Source organism: Entelurus aequoreus, linkage group LG08, assembly GCF_033978785.1.
Source record: "Entelurus aequoreus isolate RoL-2023_Sb linkage group LG08, RoL_Eaeq_v1.1, whole genome shotgun sequence".
In the NCBI taxonomy this organism is placed as follows: Eukaryota; Metazoa; Chordata; class Actinopteri; order Syngnathiformes; family Syngnathidae; genus Entelurus; species Entelurus aequoreus.
This window is the reverse complement of record NC_084738.1, coordinates 16,055,225-16,069,704: the sequence shown is the minus strand read 5'-3', so window position 1 is coordinate 16,069,704 and position 14,480 is coordinate 16,055,225. Positions and strand designations below refer to the sequence as shown.

The window sequence follows — 14,480 nt, the reverse complement described above, 5'->3', positions numbered from 1 at the left end:
GAAAACAATCGTGCCGATAGCGTGGGAGGCAGCTTAGCATTCAAACAGGCATACGAATCGAAAACAGACGTCGTTAAATGTTGCGTAGTGCAGACAAGGAAGCCTGACTGATTGTGGCGAAAAACAGGAATAAGTAACTCTCTGATTAGTGCCCAGGAGCAGGTGAGCGTCCTGAACACTAATCAGAGACAGGTGAAACTAATCAGCAACCATGGAAACCAAAACACAAACCCAGGGGTGCTGAAAACAGAACTGAGGTAGTCAAACTAACGGAACCAGACATGACCCGGGCAACGGATCATAACACATTTGGGCGGAAGGCAAGGGGGGGCCGCCATCCAACAAAACGTCAAAGAATTGTCCATAAGTCATCGAGTGTTTGTTTAATGAGGACAATACATGTTCAGTATGATGGCAAGTCTTACAAAGCAGTTTAAACACAAGCCAAAATCGCAGTTATGGTTGCCCTTTAACAATGAGTAGTATATGTACACATGTATATACATATATAATACATTAACAATATATTTTTTTACATAAGCTGCAAAAAAAATATTTCAATCTTACTTTAAAAATTGGCAGCTCTGTCACCCGAATTTTACAGTAAAAGCAGTGTTTTATTTACAGCATATAAACAAAAATGTAATACATGGAATGAAATGGAGACACAATCCCACTGTTTTTAGCGGGAAAATTCAAGCAACAGAGCTGCCAGTTTTTTTTTTTACCATAAAATCTTGTTTTGATGTTTTTTAATGTTTTAGTGTCTTACTGTAAATGGGGAAATAAAACAGTACCGAAGTTAATATCACGGTAAAAAAACTCAGTCGGCGGAATTTCACCGTAAAATCTGTTGTCAATTTTACAGTCCTAAATTTCAATCAATCAATCAATCAATGTTTATTTATATAGCCCTAAATCACAAGTGTCTCAAAGGGCTGTACAAGCCACAACGACATCCTCGGTGTCGAGTGGGTCTGACATAATATTGTGAAAGTCCAACACATCAGCGAAAGTCCAGTCCATGGTGGGGCCAGCGGGAACCATCCCGAGTGGAGACGGGTCAGCAGCGTAGAGATGTCCCCATCTGATGGACAGGCTAGCGGTCCACCCCGGAGCAGAGTAGAAAAGAAAAGAAAAGAAACGGCAGATCAACTGGTCTAAAAAGGGAGTCTATTTAAAGGCTAGAGTATACAAATGAGTTTTAAGATGAGACTTAAATGACACTTGAAAATCTTAATGGGCCGTATGCAGCACCCGGGCCTTAATTTGGCCAGATTTTAAATATTGGCAGGAAAATAAGGTTTTATGTTGAGGGCTGGGTTCAGCGTTAGTTTAATTTGAATACATTTTTCAGAGTTAGTATTACAGATTTAATTCATACACAATTAATTATTGTAATATTTTGTGTAATACTATATTTTCTGTAAAAAAGCATGTTTATTCAAGTTCATTCATAAATTATTTGACATTTTGAATGTATTATTATAAACACAACAACATTCTAAATATGTTAACTATATTATTTTAAATATTTAAAACTTTTTTATTGCAATATCATTAATTTACGCTGAAAATATTCCCGTATTGGTTGCACAAAATAAAAATTTATTCTCAGTGTATTTTGACTTTAATTTTTTATGAATCATTTGCTCAAAATATTTTGACTTTATTTCATAATATTATGACTTCATTTAAAACTACAAAAACGTTATAAACGTCATAGTAAATAAAGTCTAAAATATCACAACTTTATTTGTGCCAAAAAATATCCAGAAGTCATCCTTATCCATATTTTTGGAATACATGATAATATAATATTTTGATAATATTGAATTATAAATTATATGCAATTGCATGCAGTACATGATTTTTAATGTCAAACGGGAAAGAACAAATATATTTAGTAAGAACAGATTAAGCACTTTATTAACGCATATTATTTCCAGGCTGAAATAAAATAACATAAAATAATGTAGCGGGCCAGATTTGGTCCCCGGCCCTTGAGTTTGACACCAGTGCTTTAAAGTGACATGTGCCTCACAAAATACTGGATAATATTAGATGGGATATGACCCAGCTTTCTTGAATGCACCATTAGTCAATCACTAACAGTAGATTTTTAAAACCTATAAATGTTGCTAATGTATCTAAGAAGTAGAGACCACTGAATGGTTTTTCATGCAACACAAAATTAAACTGCTACTACTACTATTACTACTACTACTACATTGTAGTGGACCTCTGTGATATCCTGATGACCCTAAAATGCACAACACAAAGAAAAGTAGAAACAGCAGAACAACGTCAGCGTCTTATAGGGACTGAGAAGGATGAGAAACAGAACTGTGAACCATTACATCAATAGTGAACATGCTACTTTTTTATTCTGTACACCGACCACGCAGTCGAGAACATTCTAGCAGCTCGGGGGCTCTGGAACACAGCGATGGAGGTGTTTAAAAATGCATAAGGTCTTAAAGTAAAACAGGGCCTTTTAAAGATCGCCACTCCTCCTTCGCTCTCCTCTGAGTTATTGCTCGAATGGAAAGATGGCCGCCTTTGTTGGGCAACTGCAAGGTCAGCAGGACTGGAGGTCCACTAGGTTTAATGTACACAGAAACAACAATGTATTTGTGATTTACTGCAGTACTTCAGCGGTGTATGGACGCCCAGTAGTACAGTACAGCAGTCATTTGCTTTTATGGCAGGTGGGCTGCAAATCATCCAGGAAAAAAAACAAGACAAGAAAATCAACTCTGCAACTCCTCAGCTGCCAGAACTTGGTAGCCATTAAACAATCCAAACTGTCCTCTTTCAGCAGAGCATTTTAGGAGTTTTTTTTCTCTGCAAAGAAGTATCATCTTGCACAAAAATACTTGACGTATTTGACAGGCGGATAAACCATGCCCATAGCTTCAACATGAAGGGGTACAGATTTGTCTTATTTAGCATTATAAATATTTAAACATTATTTTTTCCTTACATTTTATGTACATAAAAAAATTCAATAAATAAATACCCAAAAAAAAAAAAAAAAAAAAAAAAAAAATATATATATATATATATATATATATATATATATATATATATATATATATATATATATATATGCATTGCAGACATTAAAAAGTAGTGACAATTTTTCTGACATTGTAACAAGATGTATTTTTTTTCCAATACATTTGATTTTGTGGAGATTAAATTTTAAAAAAAAGATAGGGAAAAAAATTATAATTACAAATTAATAGTTAAAAGTAGTATTTTGGTAATGCTAATATATTTTCAAAGTAACACAAAAATAAAAAATACATACTATATATTATGATTTAGTTGTGCTACAATACAAATAAAGGAAGAAAATGAAAGAAAATATGACTTGTAATAATTACATGGTAGCGCCGTTTTTTTCTGACATTGTAACAAATTTCCAACAAGAAAGAGAAAATAATTAAAAGTATTATTTTGGTGTGCAATGCACATTTTATGACTTTGATACTATATTTTACAGTACATAAAACAACTGCGTAAAATATAAAATATATAATATGATTTAGTAGTGCTAAAATAAAAATAATGCAAGAAAATTAAAAATAATATATTTGTAATAATTAAAAATAATAATAATTTTTTTCAGACATTGAAAAAAAATGTACTTCAAAAAAATGTGTGATTTGGAAGAAATAAACAACACAACACATTGCTAATATTGTATATTTCACAGTACATATAAGTAAAAACGACATAAAATATACAATCTGATTCAGTCAGTGCACATTTTCCATGCTAATTTCATGCACATATACACTTAAAAATATTTTTTCAATATCTATTTATTTTTAATTCATTATTTATTACTATGAATAATAAGGGGGAAGTCAATTTTATAATGCAGTGCACATTTTATCTGACAAGTAAACCTTACTTTGGTTGCAATGTAACTAAAAATGAGGATGAATGAACACACACAAAACATTTCTCCATTAAAATTAAGTCATTATTCATTAATTAAAAAGAATAAAGAATTGTTATTCTTTTTGTTTTCCAATTTTCAATAAGTATTTGAAGCCAAAGTCCATCCCTCTCTCTACTACTCAGACATTGTCCATCAAAAATGAAAATGTATGCATTGTCAAAGAATATCATACAGTATACGCAGGAGTACTGAATGTTACAGGGTGAAAAGTTGCTTGCCATTTTCCCCCCACTAAATAGAAGCATGCCAAATAAGAATAATTAGGTGTCAATCTCTATGAAGTAAACACGCTTGCAAGATTTGCTGTGCAATCAAGGTACCGTAAACACAATGGGGAACAGCTGTTCTTGGGTAGACAGTGTGTATGCACGCGCACGGAGACCCTCACACGCACACATAGAACGGTGCACGGGTGCAAAACACATGCCTACATGCAGACAAGCATTCCCTTACGGGGTTAGCTCCTGTCAAGCCCTGCTCACTGATGCACACATGAAACACACGTGCCCTCCGAGGCACTGTAAACATCAACAAAGTGGAACACTGCACACACACATACACGTCTTGCCTACTTTGTGTGGACCCACGTTTGGTTAGTAGGTTGTGAGGGCCCCCCTTTCCACTATAGCTAGAACAGGGGTCGGCAACCCAAAATGTTGAAAGAGCCATATTGGACCAAAAATACAAAAAACAAATCTGTCTGGAGCCGCAAAAAATTAAAAGCCATATTACATACAGATAGTGTGTCATGACATATAAATTGAATTAAGAGGACTTAAAGGAAACTAAATGAGCTCAAATATAGCTACAAATGAGGCATAATGACGCAATATGTACATATAGCTAGCCTAAATAGCATGTTAGCATCGATTAGCTTGCAGTCATGCAGTGACCAAATATGCCGATTAGCACGCCACACGAGTCAATAACATCAACAAAACTCACCTTTGTGTATTCACGCACAACGTTAAAAGTTTGGTGGACAAAATGAGACAGAAAAAGAAGTGGCATAAAACACGTCCTAGAAAGTCGGAGAAAGTTGTACATGTAAACAAACTAGGGTGAGTTCGAGGAACGCCAAAATTAGTAGGACAAACCGGCGCTCGCCAAATACTCGAATCAGTTAAGCATGTTTAATATAAACAGTGTGATTTCTAACAATCAGGGAGGTTTGTGTCATGTTTGTCCTCATACAGAAACCATATTAAAACCAAAAATATTTTTTTTCCCCCTCCTCTTTTTCCATTTTTCATACATTTTTGAAAAAGCTCCAGAGAGCCACTAGGGCGGCGCTAAAGAGCCGCATCCGCGGGTTGCCGACACCTGAGCTAGAATGATGAAAAAAATATATCTAGCACTAGATGGAAGTAGAGAGTTGCAACCTCACTTCAGAATGCAAAACACACAAAGTAAAAAAAAAACATTTTACTTCTTTTACACACACACACACACACACACACACACACACACACACACACACACACACACACACACACACACACACACACACACACACACACACACACACACACACACACACACACACACACACACACACACTGGTTATAATTTGGAATGGGGACCAAGTTTTTGATCATCACTTGTGGGGACCACCCTTTCTACAGGTTGTGGAGGCATACAAAAAAATGAGGTAAAATGGCCACTGGCCAGTTAGCTCATACACGTCTTTAAATCTCTGGATTGATGAAGTAAATGACAAATGATAAATGGGTTATACTTGTATAGCGCTTTTCTACCTTCAAGGTACTCAAAGCGCTTTGACACTATTTCCACATTCACCCATTCACACACACATTCACACACTGATGGCGGGAGCTGCCATGCAAGGCGCTAACCAGCAGCCATCAGGAGCAAGGGTGAAGTGTCTTGCCCAAGGACACAACGGACATGACTAGGATGGTAGAAGGTACCAGCAACCGTCCGATTGCTGGCACGGCCACTCTACCAACTTCGCCACGCCGTCCCAAGTAACGTGCTGATCATTCTTACTGGGGACCCTGGGGAAAAAGAGGTAATATGGTTCATGGGGACCAAATTTAAATAATTTTGCATAATTCACACACATTTGTACGTGACTACTGAGGACCATTAAAAAAAAAAAAAAAAAAGAAGATCAACACTGCAAAAACTGAAATCTAAGTAAGATGAAATATCTCAAATAAGGGTGATATTTGCTTATTTTCTGTCTGATAAGATAATTCTTCTCACTAAGCAGATTTTATGTTAGAGTGTTTTACTCGTTTTAAGGGTTTTGGTCCTAAATGATCTCAGTAAGATATTACAGCTTGTTGCTGAGATTTGATGACCTACACTACCGTTCAAAAGTTTGGGGTCACCCAAACAATTTTGTGGAATAGCCTTCATTTCTAAGAACAAGAATAGAGTGTCGAGTTTCAGATGAAAGTTCTCTTTTTCTGGCCATTTTGAGCGTTTAATTGACCCCACAAATGTGATGCTCCAGAAACTCAATCTGCTCAGAGGAAGGTCAGTTTTGTAGCCTCTGTAACGAGCTAAACTGTTTTCAGATGTGTGAACATGATTGCACAAGGGTTTTCTAATCATCAATTAGCCTTCTGAGCCAATGAGCAAACACATTGTACCATTAGAACACTGGAGTGATAGTTGCTGGAAATGGGCCTCTATACACCTATGTAGATATTGCACCAAAAACCAGACATTTGCAGCTAGAATAGTCATTTACCACATTAGTAAAGTTAAGACTAGTTTAAAGTTATCTTCATTGAAAAGTACAGTGCTTTTTCTTCAAAAATAAGGACATTTCAATGTGACCCCAAACTTTTGAACGGTAGTGTATATTGAGTAAAACATGCTTGAAACTAGAATATCAAGTGTTGCAAAGCTGTGTCATCAACACTCACGAGTATAAAACTGCTTTTTCAAAGTAATAATTTCTTATTCCAAGCATGAAATGAAAAAATCATGACTTTGACACAATCGTGTCTCATAATTAAAACAGATGACAGCCAAATGGACTTTGCTGTTTTATTTTCAATGAAACAAGAGAAAATACGTACTCATATAGTAGTACAGTTGGCACAGTACAGTAAACTGACAGTTAATATTTAAACATTTAACATTTCAAACTATTTTGAACAGAAATAGTTCATGCACATTCAGATTAATTCCTCAAAATTACAATAAAAAAAAAATTGGGCTGGGGGCCGGGCTGTATATATATATTTTTCAACATATTGACAAAAAAGGTCTCTTTTTTTTTTTTTCTATCAAGAAAAGTGCACTTGTTAGTGAGAATATACTTATTTTAAGGTATTTTTGGGTTCATTGAGGTTAGCTAATTTTACTTGTTTTGGAAAGTCTTGACAAGCCAAATTTTCTTGTTCTATTGGCAGATACTCTTCCTTAGTTCAAGTAAAATACCCCTAATTTTTTTTTCTTTTTTTTCTTGTTTTTGAACACTGACTTTTTGCAGTGAAATTGAATATGCCATGATCCTCAGAATACAGCACTACAGCTGTCCTCTTATATGAAGTTTCACCACTTAAATGTTGAAGCAAATCCTGCATCTTCTGTGACATTACTGAAAACTGCTATTTAGCAGTAATGAAGTTGTCTGCAACTCCAACTACCATATATAGAAGGATGTGAATCATACTTTAAGGTAATAATGTTTTATAATCATGCTGTATGAAAATGTCATCCTAAGGAACACTAAACCAGATTTTGTTTTTGGAAAAATATATTAGTTTTAACTAAGGATGGATACCATACAGAATCACAGTACTATTAATGCCAGGATAAGAAATGTTTCACTTTTCAAGAAAATACATTTTCTCTCTAAACATTTTTTATGGACCAAAGCTTAAAAATCACTTAGGCATCTTCAGAATGGATCTGACGATCATTTAAAAAGGTTTCCCTTTAGAGGACCTGTTTTTTTGTCCCCATACCGTCAGAAGTCCCCTAAAGGTGACTGTGTAAACCAGTGATGTCCAAAGTGTGGTCCGGGGGCCATTTGCGGCCCGCAGGTAATTTTTTAATGGCCCCACGGCCCATTTTAAAATACGATTAAAAAAATTAAAAACATAAAAAGTGGTATGAAAGACCAATCAGGTGAAATGTAACAAGAAAATGTTGCAATGTTTACTCTAATAACACAAAGCTGCCATGCAGGCTGTTTCTTTCTTTAAAAAATAATAATGAATCAAAATCAATGTTATTATGAATTATTGACCTATCCAAGGCTCCAATTACGTCACATTAAATATTGCACTTTGAGAAAAAATTTTGGGAAAATGTTGCATATTTTGTGTTTGCCATATAAAAAAATTGAGCTTTTTTTTTTTTTTTTTTTTTAAAGAAGGGCCTAAAACGAACAAACAAAAAACATAAACAACAATACAACTTATAATTGACGGATAGATCTGAAGTTGATCTCGAGATTATTGTGTTAAAAGTAAACAGTAAAAAAAAGTTATAATTTATTTTTTAACACTTTAATGAGTAGGACTCTTTTGGTTCCCCAATAATTGTTGTGTGATTTGTTTTTAAGTGTCATTGCTCATAAAATAATAATGAATTAAAATCAATGGTGTTATGAGTTATTGACCTTTTTAAGGCTCCAATTATTATATAATCTGAAATATTCCTCTTAAAAATCTTATTGGGTGAAAATATTGCATATTTTGTGTTTTTTTCCATAAAAAAACAGGGTTTTCTTTGACAAAAAGAGCATACGACTTAAATCTTTAAAAACGTTATATTGACAGATAGACCTAATGTTGATCTAGAGATAATAATACTGAATAATGACACATTTTAAATATTTTTTGGACCAAACTTGGGGTCCCCGGGATCAAGCCTGAGTGGAGGCCTTAATGTATATTTTTTATACATATATTGTATTGGTTTTTAAAATAAAAAAATGTCAAAATGGCCCCCGCTTGCTTTGATTTTTCAGTGTGCGGCCCTCAGTGGAAAAAGTTTGGACACCCCTGGTGTAAACAGAGTGATGTCCCCATTAAGTAAGCATTGCCAGAACACACACACACACACACACACACACACACACACACACACACACACACACACACACACACACACACACACACACACACACACACACACACACACACACACACACACACACACCTGCTCTCCAGCTGTGAGTGTGCCATGAATGAAACATGGCACTGTCGGCTGCAGCGTTACACGTGTGTTACAATGATTGACAGTCGTGTTGGTGACGCAAGGCCAGTGGCTAATTGGAGGTGACGCCGAGTTGAGCTTTGAAAAGCCTCGTTAGTGGAGCAGCGTAAAAAGGGGAGCGCTAATGTTTTGATCCGTGTTTCCTCGTTAAAAAGTAAATGGACATTTGTGAAGGGATGGCACGCGTGAAAATCGCCACAAGATAAAATTGAATGTCATTCTCCAGGATTCAGGAAGCATAAAGTAGCTTGGTAGGTATACTTGCCAACCCTCCAGAATTTTCCGGGAGACTCCCGAATTTCAGTGCCTCTCCCGAAAATTTCCCGGGACAACCATTCTCCCGAATTTCTCCCGATTTCCAGCCGGAAATCCGCTTGGCAAACCAAAAAGTAACCACAGACCACTATACCGTATAGCGTTCTGTGGTTACTTTTTGCTTGGCCAACGTTTTACGTTGTATTGCGCACCCTGACGGCAAGTGTGGGAGTTTTTTTTATTTTTTATTTATAACATTCAACATTTACATACAATCAAAAAAAAAAAAAAAAAAATCAAAACAAGTACAGAAACAGTACAAAACAGCGCCAGGGGGTTTGTAAACTCAATAAAGCAACTAAAGAAGAATGCAAAATATATGGCAAGTGTGGGAGTCGGTTCTGAAGTATGAAGTAAAGAGACGTAACTTCGTCACCTCGCCTGGTTATTGACTCCAACCCAGAATATTACACTGCCCATACCTACGCTCCTTCAAAGGCTGTGCTACTGGCTGCAAAGCATTGCACTTTCAAATACAACAATGAGTAGAGAGGAGTGTTATGTGTGTATATGTGTAAATAAATGAACACTGAAATTCAAGTATTTATTTGTATATATATATATATATATATATATATATATATATATATATATATATATATATATATATATATATATATATATATATAAAATACACATTTATATATAGCTAGAATTCACTGAAAGTCAAGTATTTATTTTATATATATATATATAAAAAAAATACTTGAATTTCAGTGAAAAATGTAATTTAAAACATTTGTACGCACGTACAACACTTAAGACCTTCAGTATATCAGTATGTGGAATTAAATTATGGAATGGATTAAGCAAAGCAATCAAACAATGTACTAATATGATCCACTTCAAGAAACTCTTCAAACTTAAAGTGTTTACCAAGTATAAAGAACAAGAACCATGATAAACATTCTGAATTTATTTCATCCATCCATTCGTTTTCAAGATAATCTTGCTCATCTCATCATATGAAATATAACTTACTTCACCAATTATTATTTATTCATCTATTTTTATTGTGATTACTTATGGAGTATATTGTGAATAAATTGAGAACAGGAAGTGAACAAAAGTTTTAGCAACTGTTATGTAAAAGAAAAGGGGTATAATTAAATAAGCTCTGCTTCTTCTTACTCCTTTTCAAACATGTTGAACAGAGGAACTGGAAATTGTGATTGAAATTCAGAATCAACAATGCGGGCGTCCGTGCACTGTAAGTGAACGGACAGTTGATATATAATTGCCATAGCCAATCAGATCACAAGTTGTTGTCAGTAAGGCCTTCTAAATGTCACGTTGAACGTGACATTTACGCGTTGATCGGATACTCATCGGGATCGTTAGCGGATGAATTTGAGAACACATAGAGTTGATAGACAGTTGCGATAGCCAATCAGATCACCAGTTGTTGACAGTAGCCTATCTAAGTAGCCTGATGTTAACGAGACTGTGATTGGATACTCACTTGTCACTCCAAAGTGAGTATCCATTCACAAGCTTCAATTTAACAGGAAGCAGGAAGTGTTGCGCCGTAGCCAGATCGGGATAGCAGAGAAGGAGAACAAAACGTTGATAAGGTGGCAGATATATATTTGCAAGGCCATTTTCAAGAAGGATATTTAAAGAGAAACTACATCTTGTGAGACGATGTCGGCCAACCCAGGAAGCTAGCTCAGCTGTTCTGGCCACGAAATGGGGAAATGCCTGACATTTCCACTCGAATAAGCCGACGACGAGCTGGCTTATACGGCGTCGAATAGGTGATACTAATTGTGAGTTCAAATATTTGTAATTTTTCACTTTTAATATGTTTTTTGCAATTTTATTTTGACAGTACCACATAAGATATGTTTTAATTGCTGATGCGTTTTAATTGATTTTTAAATGCGCCAGAAAATAACCCGTTTTGTACACTGTTGATGTGATCCAATGCCCAGTAGGGCGTAAATGTGTTCCTGTATAGTATTTCTCCAGCAATGGTCATGTGGTGACATCAATGATGGTATTCTGAGAGGTAATCATTGAAGTCGGACATCATTGAAGGCCTAGGTGGGAAACGCACGGCCCGACACTGCTTTTAGCATATCTCTATGTGGAATCAAATTATGGAATTGATGAAGTAAAGAATTGTAACAATTTACTAATATAATCCAGTTTTAGAAACTGTTCAAACTACTAGTGTTTGCAAAGTATATGGAGGAAGAAGAATGGTAAATGTCTAAAACTTGATGAAAATAATTTATCATTCATCTCATCGTCAATGACTTACCTTTTTATGAAAAAAAAAATTGTATTTAGACTGCGTTCATTTGAAATATGTGAAATGTGTACAAAAGGGGTAGGATTAAATAAGGTACTCCTTTTTGGAAATGTTGTAAAGAAAATGTAAAAATGTGATGCGTCATTTTGAAACTGTATGTTGAAATAAACCAACCAACCAGTTAACATTCAAGGTTTTCACGTTGCTAGAGAATATTTTTTGGTCTTTTTACCGTTGGAGTCACTACGGAGCTGTTACCCTGCCATAAGATCCAAACACACTGCAAAAACTGAAATCTAAGTAAGATTAAATATCTCAAAAATCAATTTGCTTATTTTTTGTCTGATAAGATAATTCTTCTCACTAAGCAGATTTTATGTTAGAGTGTTTTACTTGTTTTAAGGGTTTTGGTTAGAGATGCCGATAAAGGCTTTAAAATGTAATATCGGAAATTATCGGTATCGTTTTTTTTATTATCTGTATCGTTTTTAATTTTTTTTAATTTTTTATTTTTATTAAATCAACATAAAAAACACAAGATACACTTACAATTAGTGCACCAACCCAAAAAACCTCCCTCCCCCATTTACACTCATTCACACAAAAGGGTTGTTTCTTTCTGTTATTAATATTCTGGTTCCTACATTATATATCAATATATATCAATACAGTCTGCAAAGGATACAGTCCGTAAGCACACATGATTGTGCGTGCTGCTGGTCCACTAATAGTACTAACCTTTAACAGTTAATTTTACTCATTTTCATTCATTACTAGATTCTATGTAACTATTTTTATATTGTTTTACTTTCTTTTTTATTCAAGAAAATGTTTTTAATTTATTAAAATTAATCTTATTTTATATTAAAAAGGACATTATCTTCACCATACCTGGTTGTCCAAATTAGGCATAATAATGTGTTAATTCCACGACTGTATATATCAGTATCGGTTGATATCGGTATCGGTTGATATAGGTATCGGTAATTAAAGAGTTGGGCAATATCGGAATATCGGATATCGGCAAAAAGCCATTATCGGACATCCCTAGCTTTGGTCCTAAATGATCTCAGTAAGATATTACAGCTTGTTGCTGAGATTTGATGACCTATATCGAGTAAGACATGCTTGAAACTAGAATAGCAACTGTTGCAAAGCTGTGTCATCAACACTCACAAGTATAAAAGTAATACATTCTTATTTCAAGCATGAAAAAAACCAAAACATGACTTTGACACAATTGTGTCTCATAATTAAAACAGATGACAGCCAAATGTACTTTGCAGTTTTATTTTCAATGTAACAATAGAAAATACGTACTCATATAGTAGTACAGTATATATACTTATTTTAAGGTATTTTGGGGTTCATTGAGGTTAGCTAATTTTACTTGTTTTGGAAAGTCTTGACAAGCCAAATGTTCTTGTTCTATTGGCAGATAATTTTGCTTAGTTCAAATTAAATACCGGTACCCCTAATTATTTTCTTTTTCTTTCTTGTTTTTGAACACTGACTTTTTGCAGTGCAGGTACAGTCTTACATCATCTCTCTGAACCAGGAACAAACCTGCTCGCTAACAAACCAGCTTTAACCAAATTATTTTTTTTAAGACAAATTAGTGCTGTAAATTCTGCTCGCACGTGAATGGACAAAAGACCAACAAATGCTTTATAATGATCTTCCAAGTCACATGATGAGGTTATAGATGCAATATATTGTTGTTTGAGGCTAATGATATGACAGATGAGTTTCCAGCTGTGCAGCCTACTTGCATACATAAACCAATCAGAAGGAGGAAAATGACATTATGCAAATCAACATGCATAATAACAACTTGAAGACAGTGATGTACAAATATGGTCACTTCCTGTGACAACGCTGCAAGGAATAAGTTGACCGGAAACTACAAAACTCAGTATGGCCTATTCTTTTTTTTTTCTTTTATTGTATTTTATACACTCTGGCAATTAGAAAAGTGAGTGTTTGGCGAGGCACTCGACACCCCCGCACATCCCGTTTAGAGTTGGTTTCATAACCAGAGAGCGCAACTCCTGCGGCACCACTTTGGACTGAACTCCATCAGCCCCCATCACACCTCCATACTTACCATGCCTCCACCTGCCCCAATTAACTCTAGTGTCTCATCCAACAGCAAAATTATAAATCAAATGTAAAATCGACAAAACTGCGTGAACACTTGTTGCTAGGCAGAATTTGTAGAGCGGGAATCATTTGTGTCCCAAGGATATATTATATCATACAACCAGTAATCTATCATCAAAAATAATTGAGTTCAACCATCACATTTAACAGGTGGTTACCTTGGCAACATGGGGGTTCGAAGAAGGCTGGTGCCAAACACAGCAGAGATTGGACACACTGCAAAAAAAAGAACAAAAATTAGGCGTATTTTATATGAACTAAGCAAAATGATCTGCCAATAGAACAAGAAAATTTGGCTTGTCAGGACTTTCCAAAACAAGTAAAATTAGCTAACCTCAATGAACCCAAAAATACCTTAAAATAAGTATATTCTCACTAATAACAAGTGCACTTTTCTTGGTAGAAAAAAAAAAAAAGAGACCTTTTTTCTCAATATGTTGAAAAATATTCTTAAATGAAATAAATGCTAGTGCCATTATCTTGACATAATGATATGCGCTCGCCATTACACTTCTTGAAACCAGCAAACTTATACTAAAAAACAATGTATTGTTGTTAATG

The 14,480-nt window shown here is 34.9% G+C and overlaps 1 long non-coding RNA gene across 1 annotated transcript in view; it reads right to left on the bottom strand.

The window, feature by feature from the left end:
- The window catches only part of LOC133654978 (uncharacterized), a 45,048-nt gene that overhangs the window by 17,330 nt on the left and 13,238 nt on the right, over nt 1-14,480 (bottom strand). Inside the window, exon 3 of the long non-coding RNA XR_009826922.1 lies at nt 14,078-14,135. This is a non-coding gene — a long non-coding RNA (uncharacterized LOC133654978). The remainder of the gene's footprint in view (nt 1-14,077; nt 14,136-14,480) is intronic.